We start from the raw sequence: 15,294 nt of genomic DNA, 5'->3' as shown, positions 1-15,294 counted from the left end.
TGCCTTGCTACAAGAAATGCTAGTTTTATTTTGGTGTCTTTAAACCCCTCCCCCACATTTATGCTGATGAGGAGACATAAAGAAAATCGTTTTATCAAATTATTGTTCAAGACATATTGTCTATTTCAATAAAAACATCGTTTCCGAAACGATCGTACGATCTATTGATTTTGTATCTTTTCCTTTTGAAACTGACTTTTAATTAAAAATTAGGAATCATTTTACTCAATAATCAAATAGCTCTAGAATATCTATGCCTATCGAGCTTATTATATATCTACATTACAACGAGCACTGTTTTCTTTTAATAGTATTAATACATTTACTAGTACATTTAAATAAACTCAATTCTTTAGACTCTAGGTCTAATTCCTTCACTATATATATATATATATATATATATATATATATATATATATATATATATATATATATATATATATATATATATATATATATACTCGGGTTTTTTATATTCAAAAGTAATGGACTAATGAATTCAACGAGGTTGTTAGATAGTGCTCAATAAAAAGAGCTGATAATACTTGTTTATTGTTATATAAACATGCTCACACCCCGCTGCTACAAATAGCCACTTGTTTCAATCAAACAACAGATATCATCAGGCAGCGACTTGACTATTCAAAAGTTCAATGAATAACCTTTATTCATTGAACTTTTGAATAGTCAAGTCGCTGCCTGATGATATCTGTTGTTTGATTGAAACAAGTGGCTATTTGTAGCAGCGGGATGTGAGCATGTTTATATAACAATAAACAAGTATTATATATATATATGTATGTATATATATGTATATATATATATATTATCGTTATTTCTTATTGAAGAGACGGAAGTTCGCAATACTAAAACACCAGATAATAATTAGTCCAACCCAATTGACTTGTAAGTGTTCTTGATTACTGTTCGTTCTAAGACCATCCAACGTCTTTACTCTTTTCAAGTCATCAACTTTGAACTTCATATTAAATATTTCCGCTCTAAATGTGGCGCGTATTCTTAAATAGATTATTTGTACTTTAGTTCATAGCATGGTAGTGTTACAGTATCTGAGTATGCCAATCGCCATCTTTGCCTTATTTTACTGCTTTATAACTAGTATGAAGAAAAGAGATGTAGAGAACAGAAGCAACCATCATCACCCACTAGATTGCCAAGTCGATTTTGAACTCACTCTAAACAACGACCCCTTCCCAGTTATGGTGGCAGGAGTTTTGAGTGACTGACTAGAAAAAATTATATTTTAAACCGACGTGTGATTAAATAGGCGAACGACAGGCCGACTTTCTCATATAGATGTTTGGGCGCATCTAAAAAATGTGAGGCCATTCAATCTGCGCGTTTATCGATATAATTTTAGGTGCTTATTCAAATTGGCACTCATGACGTCAATTAAAAGTAAAGAAAATACAGAAATGTCTGTATGATGTACGCATGCGTTATAGAACGAAGATGTTATATAAAAAAATTATGTAATTTTATCAAGTAGTTTATTGTTTTTATTCAAGAGAATCAAATTATACGACTAAACAAATCGTAAAGAAATAAGAAGAAACAAGTGAATTGGAAGTTGAGAGGTAAAAAAAAATCAGCTTTATATTCACTACAGTTTAGAAGAAAAATCGTTTAAAATCGTAAATTTTGATTTTCATAGTTTAAAAAAAAACTACTTGACTGATTTACGCAATTTTTATTTCGTATTATTATTATTATTATTATTATTATTATTATTATTATTACATTGTATCCAATATATAGTAGATATTTCCAAACGTAAAAAATTTTACTTGGGTGCCATTAGCTAGAATCGAAACCAAAACTTTGTCATTACCACTTTAGTTATCGTCAGATGGATAAGAAACAGTTAAAAATAAACCGATCTTAACGTATAAATGTATATTTGCGCATGCGTCCAAGAACTTTTTAAGTAAACTTACGTCAGCCAATTTCCATTATTTTCGTATTGACCTATTAACAGCTTCTTATATATATATATATATATATATATATATATATATATATATATATATATATATATATATATATATATATATATATATATTGTAGAAATATGAGTCGCAGCAATTTCCAGGTTGGTATCTGAAAGCGCATTAATTAACTGGGAGAGATGAACCCCCAGTCTTCGTAAAGGCATGCATGTAAGAGAAGGAAACTTTAATGTAAAAATCTGCAGTCTACTCTGTCCTGTTGCAGTCATCTGCACCGACAAAGGTTAGCAGTAATACCAAAAAAGTGGATGGTTCTACACAAAGCCTTCACCACTATGAACAAATCATCTGTGTGGATTTCTGAGCAACTTAGTTGTGGCGGAAACACATACGTCGAAATTGGCAGGAAAGTCCAATATATATATATATATATATATATATATATATATATATATATATATATATATATATATATATATATATATATACAGGGTGTCCCAAAAGAAGTTGACGGATTTAAATTTAATTAACTTCCTCAATATTTAAGTTATGCTTACCAATTTTCATATTTAGGTAGATGAGCCTCTCCGTGATTTTTTTTTTTTAGATATAGTAAGATATCATAGTCTACTTATTCTAATCTTATTTAAACAACTTAATCTATGGTATGTTTTTCACAAGGTCTAATTTTAGTTATGAAAAATGATGTTACTCAAATGTCCACCATTTTCATTTTCACACACTTGTGCTCTCTGCAGGGCATTGCCCAGCACATCACTTAATGTTTCAAGGCTTATGACTCTAATTTCCTCCTCTATATTGTTTTTATGGGCATTTATTGTGGCTGGTTTGTTTGTGTATACCCGCTCTTTGAGGTAACCCCAAAGAAAGAAATCTGCACATGTGAGATCTGGCGAGCGGGGTGGCCAATTTATCTAACAGCCACGAGAAATTATTCGGTTGCCGAATATGTTCTGGAGCAGATTTAATGTTTCTCGTGCCGTATGCGCCATTGCACCACCCTGCTGGAACCACATTAATCGAGATACCCCAATTTGACTTGATCTCCTTCTTGCTGATGTGGATGGATCCTCGGCTACATTCTCTGCTAATCTCTAACGATTCTCATCACTTCTTGCCGTACGGCGTCTACCAGATTTATGGAGGTCATATACAGACCCTTGCTCATGAAATCGATCCACCATAGCTTTGCATTGGGAGTAGGGGAATTTCTTGTGTTGAAGTTTTGTCGAAATTCTCTTTGAGTTTCTGATATTGACTCATTCAACCAAAAATACGACTCTACGATAAATATCCGCTCTTCGGTAGTGTAACGACTCATGGTGGCTTTGGAAGGGTTACTCAAGATGCTCTTAAAAAAATAAAATAAAAATGTAAAACATTAAGAAAGTTATTAATTTTTATAAAACCATCAGCTTCTTTTGGGATACAATGTATGTTTATTCGTATATTTTGGCAGTAAGTCATTATGTAGATACGTCTGATTGACCACGACAGAGTTATTCCTTTTTCCGATCTTTCTGGATATCTTTTCCATTTGCCGAGCTGTCTTTCTAATTTCGACAGGCAAATTATATAGAATGGTGCCCAAAAGTTATTCGATTGAGCAAAATATGGCCGAACAACAACTTGGGCGCCATTCTACATAATATGCCTACCGAAATTAAAAAGCCCGCTCGGCAAATAGAAAAGCTATCCAGAAAGATCGGAAAAAGGAATAACTCTGTTGTGTTCAATCGGACGTGTCTAAATATATATAGATAAAATAAACAACGGTTCACAAAAAATACAATAATTTGACTCGCATCGCGTCGTTCTGCCATCTTGCATCTCGGAGGAGATGCATTTGTGAAAAACATGGTGGCAGAGGACACACGGGCGCAATGGATTTTATATAATACAGATTAGAATAGATTACCAAGTGTAGATGTAGTGCCTCAGCTCGTAATTAATATCCCGAAAAGTCACTGGTATACAGTGACATTTAAACAATAGTATCGTAGTGAAGTTTCGGGTTCAGTCGATTCTGGTTTGCCATTGAAAAGTCGACGACGATAATTAAGGGTTATTCTCAGGCTTTTGTATCCTTCCGCAAGAGACGATGGTGAAGAGGTCGCCGGATTGAAATATCTAGCTGTCCGTACGTCCTGCGTCATTACTTCTTAATTTTCTATTATCCCTCCCCGCGCGCATAAACGTACGGCTGATCGGGAAAAAGGCAAAATAGACTCTAATTGACCAAAATATCAGTGACATTTTACCTACATCTTTTCACCTAGCAAACAACACACAAAATGTAGTGTCTTTATTTCTTTATTTGTTAAAGTTTATTCGGTGTATTCCTACGCCATTAAAACAGCATATACTCACAAGAGATTAATTTGCTAATACACAAAACTACATTTCTAAGAGCAATATAGACAAATTAACTGTAAGCATACCCGTCCCATGGCAAGTAAAATTACATCCCTGAAGAAAACACGTTTGCGACACTTTAATGCCTTAAAACGATACCAATCAAGATATGATAATACAAAACTTGATGTATAGAATCTTTATTACAATTATGATTTAAATACGTAACATGGTTTGATTTATGCTAAAAATTTAAGCTTAATTGATCTTTAGAAAAAATTAAATTCAGAAAATCTTACTGTTTACGTCGCACCCCTTCAGATTCTGACGATAGACTATTACTGACGTCATTTCCGGTAACCACTTTCTGCTACTGAGCCAGTAATTACCTGAAACTAAAAAGAAGTGAACTGTAACATTGCTTAGTCTTTCCAATGAAGCAAAGTTCCACTCAATCAATATACGTTTCTGTATTTTCTGTAAAAATATATTGAATTCCACTGTTTTAAAACCTTCTAGTTCTTCTTTCAACATTTAAACCAAAACACTTACGTAATTGGTATAAAATTTTATGCAAATCTGAAATATTAGAATTTTTAAACGGTAGGTTGTGTCTATATCATTTCCAATAAAACATTAAAACATTCAGAAAATCTGAAATTAAAACGAAATAAATTAAATGCATGTAACACCTGTTTCATTTTGTGAAAAGAGTATGAAAAGATTTTATTTATACATTTCATTTTGTGAAAACGAGTATGAAATGATTTTTTTACATTTCATTTTGTGAAAACGAGTATGAAATGATTTTTTTTTTACATTTCATTTTGTGAAAATAAGTTTGAAATTAATTTTTTTACATTTCATTTTGTGAAAACGAGTATGAAATGAACTTTTTTTAAAAATTTCATTTTGTGAACACGACTATGAAATGAACTTTTTTTTCATTTCATTTTGTAAAAACGAGTATGAAATGATTATTTTTACAGTTCATTTTGTGAAAACGAGTATGAAATGAATTTTTTTACATTTCATTTTGTGAAAACGAGTATAAAATGATTTTTTCACATTTCATTTTGTGAAAACGACTATGAAATGAATTTTTTTACATTTCATTTTGTGAAAACGAGTATGAAATGATTGTTTTTACATTTCATTTTGTGAAAACGAGTATGAAATGAATATTTTTTTACATTTCATTTTGTGAAAACGAGTATGAAATGAATTTCTTTTACATTTCATTTTGTGAAAACGAGTATGAAATGATTTTTTTTTTACATTTCATTTTGTGAAAATAAGTTTGAAATTAATTTTTTTACATTTCATTTTGTGAAAACGAGTATGAAATGAACTTTTTTTTAAAATTTCATTTTGTGAACACGACTATGAAATGAACTTTTTTTACATTTAATTTTGTGAAAACGAGTATGAAATGAATTGTTTTACATTTCATTTTGTGAAAACGAGTATGAAATGATTGTTTTTACATTTCATTTTGTGAAAACGAGTATGAAATGAATATTTTTTTACATTTCATTTTGTGAAAACGAGTATGAAATGATTGTTTTTACATTTCATTTTGTGAAAACGAGTATGAAATGAATATTTTTTTACATTTCATTTTGTGAAAACGAGTATGAAATGATTGTTTTTACATTTCATTTTGTGAAAACGAGTATGAAATGAATATTTTTTTACATTTCATTTTGTGAAAACGAGTATGAAATGAATTTCTTTTACATTTCATTTTGTGCAAACGAGTATGAAATGATTTTTTTTACATTTTATTTTGTGAAAACCAGTATGAAATTAATTTTTTTACATTTCATTTTTCAAAACGAGTATGAAATTAATTTTTTTATCATTTTATTTTGTGAAAACGAGTATGAAATTAATTTTTTTTACATTTTATTTTGTGAAAACCAGTATGAAATTAATTTTTTCACATTTCATTTTTGAAAACGAGTATGAAATGAATTTTTTTACATTTCATTTTGTGAAAACGAGTATGAAATGAATTTTTTTATCATTTTATTTAGTGAAAACGAGTATGAAATGAATTTTTTTACATTTCATTTTGAGAAAACGAGTATTAAAGTAATTTTTTTTACATTTCATTTTGTGAAAACGAGTATGAAATGATTGTTTTTACATTTCATTTTGTGAAAACGAGTATTAAAATATTTTTTTACATTTCATTTTGTGAAAACGAGTATGAAATGATTTTTTTTACATTTCATTTTGTGAAAACGAGTATGAAATGAATTTCTTTTACATTTCATTTTGTGAAAACGAGTATGAAATGATTTTTTTTTACATTTTATTTTGTGAAAACCAGTATGAAATTAATTTTTTTACATTTCATTTTTCAAAACGAGTATGAAATTAATTTTTTTATCATTTCATTTTTGTTAAAACGAGTATAAAATGATTTTTTCACATTTCATTTTGTGAAAACGACTATGAAATAAATTTTTTTACATTTCATTTTGTGAAAACGAGTATGAAATGATTTTTTCACATTTCATTTTTTGAAAACGAGTATGAAATGAATTTATTTATACATTTCATTTTGTGAAAACGAGTATGAAATGATTTTTTTACATTTCATTTTGTGAAAACGAGTATGAAATAAATTTTTTGATATGTGAAAATGAATTGAAATTAATTTATTTCAATCAGTGCTGTTTAACATTTTACTTGATATTCACAATGACACACCGGTTCTTGATAGATGACTGAAGTAAAGCAACTGTGACGGCTTGTGAATTTGATATTCCTTAGGAACTTCCACATTTGGAGGAAACTGGTTCAACCCATCTAGGATGAATGACGCTGCTTTTGCAATTAGTACTGCATTAGTTGACAGGACGACATGACTTGATTTTAGAACTATTAATTTAAAAAATTAATAAAGTCAAAATGTTTTATCTTAATGGTACCAAATAAATTACCAAAGATCACCATACTAATAGAACGATCGCATTTTTCAAAATATGTGTGAAAGTTGATAACGTACGTTTGTGCATGAAAAGCATTACTTTTTTTTTTAAATCTGAGGTTGTGCTAATATCATTTCCCCTAAACCCTAAAAAACATCTCAAAGAATCTGAAATTTTGTGAATACAGGATGGAGCTAATAAATTCGTCGCCCTAAATAAAACAACAGTACAGCTTTATTTTAAAACTTTTATTGAAAAAAGTCAATTCAGGTAACTTCAGCCTCAATCACTGCCTCGATATTGGTCCGGAACTAGTGATATACCTTTTCCACAAGAAGTCGGATTGCAAGTCAACACCAAAGTGTACCTGGATGTGCTGAAGAGTCTGGTGATCCCCTAGTGCAATCAGATGGATGCTGGCAGACCCTGGACGTAGCAGCAGGACTAAGCGTCGGCCCACTAATCCAAAGAGACCAAGGCTTGTCTTTATAGAAGGAGTGCTACGGTTTTGTACCCTTCTCTGACTGACCCTCTCTCCTTCCCCGACCTGAACCCTCTGGACTACTTCGTTCGGTCATCCGTCGATAACATCACCAACATAACTTCGCGCAAAACCAAAGCCAGCCTGATCGCTTCCATCCGCCGAGTATTTGGCGCTTGTGGAAAAGGCATGCTCTTAGTTCCGAACCCGTATCGAGGCGGTGATTAAGGCTTAATGCAGATACATTGAATAGATGTTAGCTCTATTTCATAATCAAGTTGGCTGGAAAAATTTCTCACTAAAAGTGTTAAAATAAAGCTATAGAGTTATTTTCTTTAGGGGCGATAACTTTATCGTTCCATTATATATATATATATATATATATATATATATATATATATATATATATATATATATATATATATATATATACTTGTTTATTGTTATATAAACATGCTCACATCCCGCTGCTACAAATAGCCACTTGTTTCAATCAAACAACAGATATCATCAGGCAGCGACTTGACTATTCAAAAGTTCAAGGATTATTCATTGAACTTTTGAATAGTCAAGTCGCTGCCTGATGATATCTGTTGTTTGATTGAAACAAGTGGCTATTTGTAGCAGCGGGATGTGAGCATGTTTATATAACAATAAACAAGTATTATCAGCTCTTTTTATTGAGCACTATCTAACAACCTCGTTGAATTCATTAGTCCATTACTTTTGAATATAAAAAACCCGAGTATATATAAATATATATATATATATATATATATATATATATATATATATATATATATATATATATATATATATAGTGAAGGAATTAGACCTAGAGTCTAAAGAATTGAGTTTATTTAAATGTACTAGTAAATGTATTAATACTATTAAAAGAAAACAGTGCTCGTTGTAATGTAGATATATAATAAGCTCGATAGGCATAGATATTCTAGAGCTATTTTAATATTGAGTAAAATGATTCCTAATTTTTAATTAAAAGTCAGTTTCAAAAGGAAAAGATACAAAATCAATAGATCATACGATCGTTTCGGAAACGATGTTTTTATTGAAATAGACAATATGTCTTGAACAATAATTTGATAAAACGATTTTCTTTATGTCTCCTCATCAGCATAAATGTGGGGGAGGGGTTTAAAGACACCAAAATAAAACTAGCATTTCTTGTAGCAAGGCAGATATTCCTTTTGTCCGCCTGCTTTTAAAGCTAGTCCATCTATTCCGTGGCATGTTGTTAAATGTTGTCTCTGATTATTAATTCAAAATTATGAATCGGTTTACTCAATATATATTTTCGGGTTATTTAATGCCGAATCCAAAGATTTTGAGGAATTTTTTTTTTATAGAATATATTTGTTGTTTTCACGTCGGTTTCTATTTAACCCATAGTTGGGACCCTAACAGGTACTATCACTCCGGGTCAGAGTGGACCTGGTAGCAATGGTAATTAAAGGGTGACTCCACACTCCCCAAAGCCCACAAGCTGGGGCCTCACCACTGGATATAGTTTAAGGTCATATCCAGGACCGCTTAGTCATGATATTTTAATTTAGGCAAATCATCTATTGAATATCATAAGTTACTAGGAATAGTGGACTAATTCGCAAAAATAATTGAAAAAAAAATACTAATGATGATGTCGTTCATCAAATTCTGTCCGTGTTTGTATACAATATCACGTCAGCTGATATTTTGGCTTCACGATGAATGCCCTTGAAAAGTCACATCTGATTAATGTATTCTTTTAATTAATGCAAACGAAGAAATGATTTACGGCGATTTTAAATGGTACTTCTTCTTTTGTCGTAAATTGAACTCATTAATGAGAAAAAAAAAAGAAATTAAAACAGAATACAAAAACACCCCTAGGCTTGAACAGAGGATCATTCGATCTGTAGGCGAATGCTCTACCGCTTAACTATTTCTCCTAATGATAGTAGTCCTGCTTTTTAAAAGAATAAAGGATTTGCTTAGAATTAAATCTCTCTTTATTTGCTGAGAATTATCTCCCTTGTCCGGTGCAACGTAAAATATTACCCCGTAAAAATATTTTTTACCTGTAAGAAAAAAAGATTATTTTTAGGATCAGATTTTTTTTTATTTTTGATACTTATCAGATGAATTGCTTTACATACCTAAGAACACTGCCAGACGTATAAATTACCTTTGTGTGAAATTTGCAAAAAACTGGTTCAACCGTTTTGAAATCTATGAGGAGGGAATTCACACACACACACACACACACACACACACACACACACAAAGTGACCATTATATAATAGTATATATATATATATATATATATATATATATATATATATGTGTGTGTGGGGGGGTGTATGTGCGTGTGTATATATGTGTGTGTGTATTTGGGCAACATTTTTCATTTAAACAAAAATTATTAAAGAGAAGAGTAGGCTTCTGTTTGATTATACGTTTTTTTTATTTTACCATTTTTCTTTTATTTTTGTGTTGGAGTTTAAAGTGTTGTAAGTATTACTCGCAACGTTTTCACCAGTTCGGACCGGCATCCTAAGCTAGGGAAAGTGAACCACTATTGAGAGCGGACAGTGGAAAGCTTTAGTAGTAGTAGTAGTAGTGTTACATGATAAGGGCTGTCCCCTTTTCATGTAAGTATAAAAATGGAGAATTTAGTTTAAAATGAAAATGAAATAGCAATAGACAAATTCGAACCTCGTAATTTAGTTTAGAAATAGATTACGTGTGAGAATTTAAAAATGTAAAACAAACATTTGTTTAGAATATAGATAAATATTTAAAGGAAAGAATGTGGACTCTCAAGTTTGTTATGAAATTTTAAATTGAAAGAATGCAGCTTATAAGATAATGTTTTTAACATATTGAATATAGGTTAAAATTCCTTTTGTAGAAATAGGAAAAGTTTTGGACACGTATGTCCAGGACACGTGAAAGAAGGCACATGTTATAACATGTGTATGACATCATGGAAAATAGAAAGTTCTAGGAATAGAGAAAAAACTTTAGAGTTAGTCAGTCAGTGAGAAAACTCGGGGAGATTCAGACGTCTAGGAGCGAGACGTCACTTCAAGTAAAAAATGTGAAACTTTGAATTCTTGATGATGGAATCACGGGCATGTGAAGAATAAACCATCATGTGTTTTGTAAAGCTCGTCTGGTGTCTTATGATTCTTACAAAAAGGTAAAGTGGAATTGTATTATATATTTGTGTTATATGTCTTTACATACACGTCTCAACATCGTCATGTCCGAACTGTCTGAACACTATCCCTTTACTCCAAGAGCTTTCTTCTTCTTCCATTCAACACAATTAAGGAATGAACTTTTAATATATAAGAATCTCTCATAACATGAACAATCTCTCTAAGTCTCTCGTACAACAACTTATACAACTTCGCTCTCTCTCTCTCTGAGTCTTACAACATCCCTCACTGTAATAAGACTCTTTCTAAGCTTCTCTCACTAAGACTCTCTCAATGAAATTCCTATATAACAGTAGTAGTAGTAGTAGTAGTAGTAGTAGTAGTAGTAGGAAGTGTCAGCGTCTGCTTGATCCTGCATAGAGCATAGGTGAGCAAGTTGTTTGAGTCAGTAACTGGGATTGTACGGCCGATGAGTAGATGGAAGCATTTTAAGATGTTTGTGCTTGTATTAAAGCTAACTGAGTTTCGTGTGAGTTTGAACATTTTTATATATATGGCTTCTATTATTTTCAGTTTTTGACGTTTGTTTTATGGTGTTCTATCAGTTCAGCGTGGCTTTGTTCGGGCCCTATGTACTGTTCAGAACTTTGGAAGCCAAATTTTCGCCCCGAAACTTGCTGCATGTCTGAATACCCTTTATGTAAAATTTCAAATGTTTAGACCCAAAATTGGCTGAATAGTTTGCTAGAGACCGCAAAGGTAAAATCTTTTGAACTTTGACCATTTGGCAGCCAAATTTTCGGCCAAACCCGATTAAAAATCTTGCCCCATATCTGAATAAATTTTATGTAAAATTTCAAATATTTAGACCAAAAATTGGCTAAGTAATTTGGTAGAGACGGCAGAGGTCAAATTTTATAAAACTTTGACTCCAATTTGTCCCCTTAACATTTATTGTTTTGGGCTCTAATGTTGAAAGTAGATGATAAGTCTAATTTTTTATTCTTGTCAATTGGGATTACGTATCGAAGTATGATATTTCTTATAACTTTTTCTCATCCATAAATATATATGGTTATAAAGCTATTTGTTTCTGAATCGGTGACCAATTTGCAAAACATAATATTTTTGTCATAGCTTGAGTAACGCAGACCGTTTCAAGCCAAACATCTATTCTTTACGTTTTTATCTGATACACTCAACTTCGCCAAAAATATAATCCAAGAAATTATACCTTTCGATAAACACGTTTTTTTTTAAGATAACATATGTTAGTGTTAACTGAACGGAGGTTGAAACGGTTTCGACTAAACACAAGTTCTTTATTTCGACATTTTTCAACGTTCTCCTCTGAATCCTGCATTTGGCTTTATTGGATAAAGAGTACATATGCAAAATATGAATCGCGTTACTGTGGTCATATTCCGGGTAGGTTATGTAAACCATCGGAAGGTAACAAACTAAAAGTGTCCGTGTTTTTTGTTAACCGAAAATGATAACCAACTTTTAAAACATTAGCAAGCAATTATAATTAAAAAAAAAAAAGGAGTGAGGCATGTCTATTCCACCGTAAGTGCACAGTGAACGAGTCATAAAAAATAACTAAGTTCATCATTTGCCTTCTTTCCATTAAGCCACCAAAGTCCCCAGGGGACGTCAAATCCTGGTGAAAATGAACAACCGATGTAGTTTTAGGCCTTAACATATGTAAATTTGAGTTCTGCACCATGCAAAAAAAGAAAAAAAAAATGATTAAGTCCGTCATCCTCCCCCCCCATTTAGCCTCAAAAGTGGCCAAGGCTTTAACATATGTAAATTTGAGTTTAGCACCAGGCAAAACTGCTAAATAGACATACACAGAAAATTTTGGACAACTATAGAAAAATAGTCCCAAAAATGGAGTGCTTTTATTAGCCCTAAAAGAGTCCCTGGGGCACAACCAAGAGTTATCGCAAAGTATAGACAAACAAAATTATATAGAAATCAGTTAATTACAACTTTTCAGAAAGTTTTATAAAAATCCAGGACATCAGCTATTTTTAATAAGCACCAAAGTGTCAATTTTAGCCATTTTAACCCGAAAGTTACCTGTAGGGGGGGGGATAACCGGAGTTTTCCCGGAAAATCTGTCCATTTACTTTTTTACTCATATCATGTTTAATGTTTGTGCAAAATTTGAAAAAAAAATCCAAGGCGTAGTTATAAAAGAAAAGTGCCAACAGACGAACGGACGAACGGATAAGGGTGAATTTACAGGTCCACCCTCCTTTTGTAATTATTATCCAACAGGGTCATTGCATGATAATTTCAATCAAAAACGTTACTTAATGCATATTACAGGCAGTGCTTCTTTTTACATGGTAGTCACCACTTATCAAGGCCCGGAGGCCATTCGGGGATAAGGGTTATTGCGTGTACAGTAATATATGGGATAATATCGTAGTAATCGTTAGTAATGGAAATTTGATAAGGTGTCTTCCTTAAGGAATTTGTTTATGTTGGACTTGAAGACATCCAAGTTGTAATCAGATGGGAAACAAGCAAACGGAAGAGAGTTCCACAGGCGTGCACTTCTAAGAAAAAGGCGTTGTTCATGGAATCTACGCCTTGATTTAGGCACAGATAAAGAGTGGGGAAATTATTGACAATGGTTTCAGATAGACGGGTGTTTTTTGTGAAAAATTGGCTAGGGGAGACCAGAGATTGGAACTCAGACGAGTACTTGCGATGGAAATAACGATAAAACAAAGACAGGCTCGCAACGTCGCTCCTGTGGGAGAGAGGTTGCAGGAGAAAGAAAGGGGCATCGCCCCACTAAGCTGCTGAAATAATAAGGTTATTATTTAGAAACCTATTCTCAACATGAAAAGCGGGGCTTTTTAACTATTCTTTACTTTTCCCTAATGATTTAATAAACAAAAGATACAGTAAACTAAAAAAACAAAAACAAAAAAAAAAAAAACAACAACAACCACAACGGTACCGTTTGCCAATTGCCGGTTGGAGTTTTTTCATTGTCTAAGCATTTCAGCACCATTCCGGTGGATCACGTAAGTTCCTTGGAACATGCCAACGATAACACGGTCCCTATTTCGCATGACTACCAGATCAAATTATATAATCGTTGGCATGAATTGATTTTGGGTGTCATTATTTCAATCCCGTGTGATCTACGTTATAATATGTCATCTGTCATTTCAGACGAGACTTCCGTATTTCACACGATAACCTGCCTACAAGAAATGGATAAGTATTTGCCATCAGAACGTCATATCATATTTACTTTTCAACACGTCTTCCTACCGCTCGTAAAGCGCAATTCTTTCTCTTCCCCCTCTCTCCCACCACCCTTCTCTTTACGTCAGATTACTCACGTCTCAACACGAATTTCCATGTCACACGCAGAAAGAGATTCGTGTGTATAGCTAATGAATCCATTTACCTACCTGGCAGGTGCACGCAAAATAAATCGATATGCATTAATATGGACGCGCAGAAAAATCTACTCGATTACAAAGGCGATGAAACGCATGATTGTTAACATGGGTATTTTGGTAGAGAAACGAGCAACGCAAACAAAAAAGTAATAGGCGTCTTAAATAAGTTTCCAGACTTTTCGCGTACGGGCACATTTATTGATAATACACACATGAAACTCTAGTCCCCTTCGAAGTAATCTCCTCCGGCTGCAATGCACTTGTTTTACCACGCCAACAACTTCTGGAAGGCCCCATGGAAGTTCTCAATAAACCTCGTCATAGCCACTTTCATCTCCTCAATTATCGCATAACGACGGCCTATAAGGTTTTCCTTGAGATTGGGGAGTAACCAAAAGTCATTGGGAGCAAGGTCTCGACCATATAAAGGGTAAGGAACTGTCGTAATACCCATCTTGGTGATGACAACGTCCTTCTTTCTGATCTCTGAGCACCCTTGGGACAAATTTCGCGCAAATCTTCCGCATCATCAGTTTCTCACGAATAATTGTGTGTACATTTCCCACACTGACATCAAAATATGTACTTAATATCCCTATAGACACACGACGGTCATTATCTGTAAAATTCTTTATTTTGGCCAATCACCACTGGTGTTCTTACTTCCTTACTCCTCCCACACCTCTCATTATTTCTCACAGACTTTATGCTTTTCTTGAATCTCTTATGCCACTCAAATCTGATGCCCAATTTATGCAAGATGGTTCAAAAGCAGTCTAAAGCATACGTTTTTGTGGCATTTTTGCAAGTTTAAAACATAATTTTATTGTATATAATTTTTATAAAGTGCCCTCCCTGTCCAGATTGCATGTTTGAAATTCACCAGCTGCGATAATTAGGTTTTAATAGAGTGTTTCCAAATCC

This window comes from Euprymna scolopes, chromosome 37 (assembly GCF_053919585.1).
Source record: "Euprymna scolopes isolate OS-2025 chromosome 37, ASM5391958v1, whole genome shotgun sequence".
Taxonomy (NCBI): Eukaryota; Metazoa; Mollusca; class Cephalopoda; order Sepiida; family Sepiolidae; genus Euprymna; species Euprymna scolopes.
The sequence above is the reverse complement of the archived record's forward strand: the minus strand, read 5'-3'. Positions refer to the sequence as shown.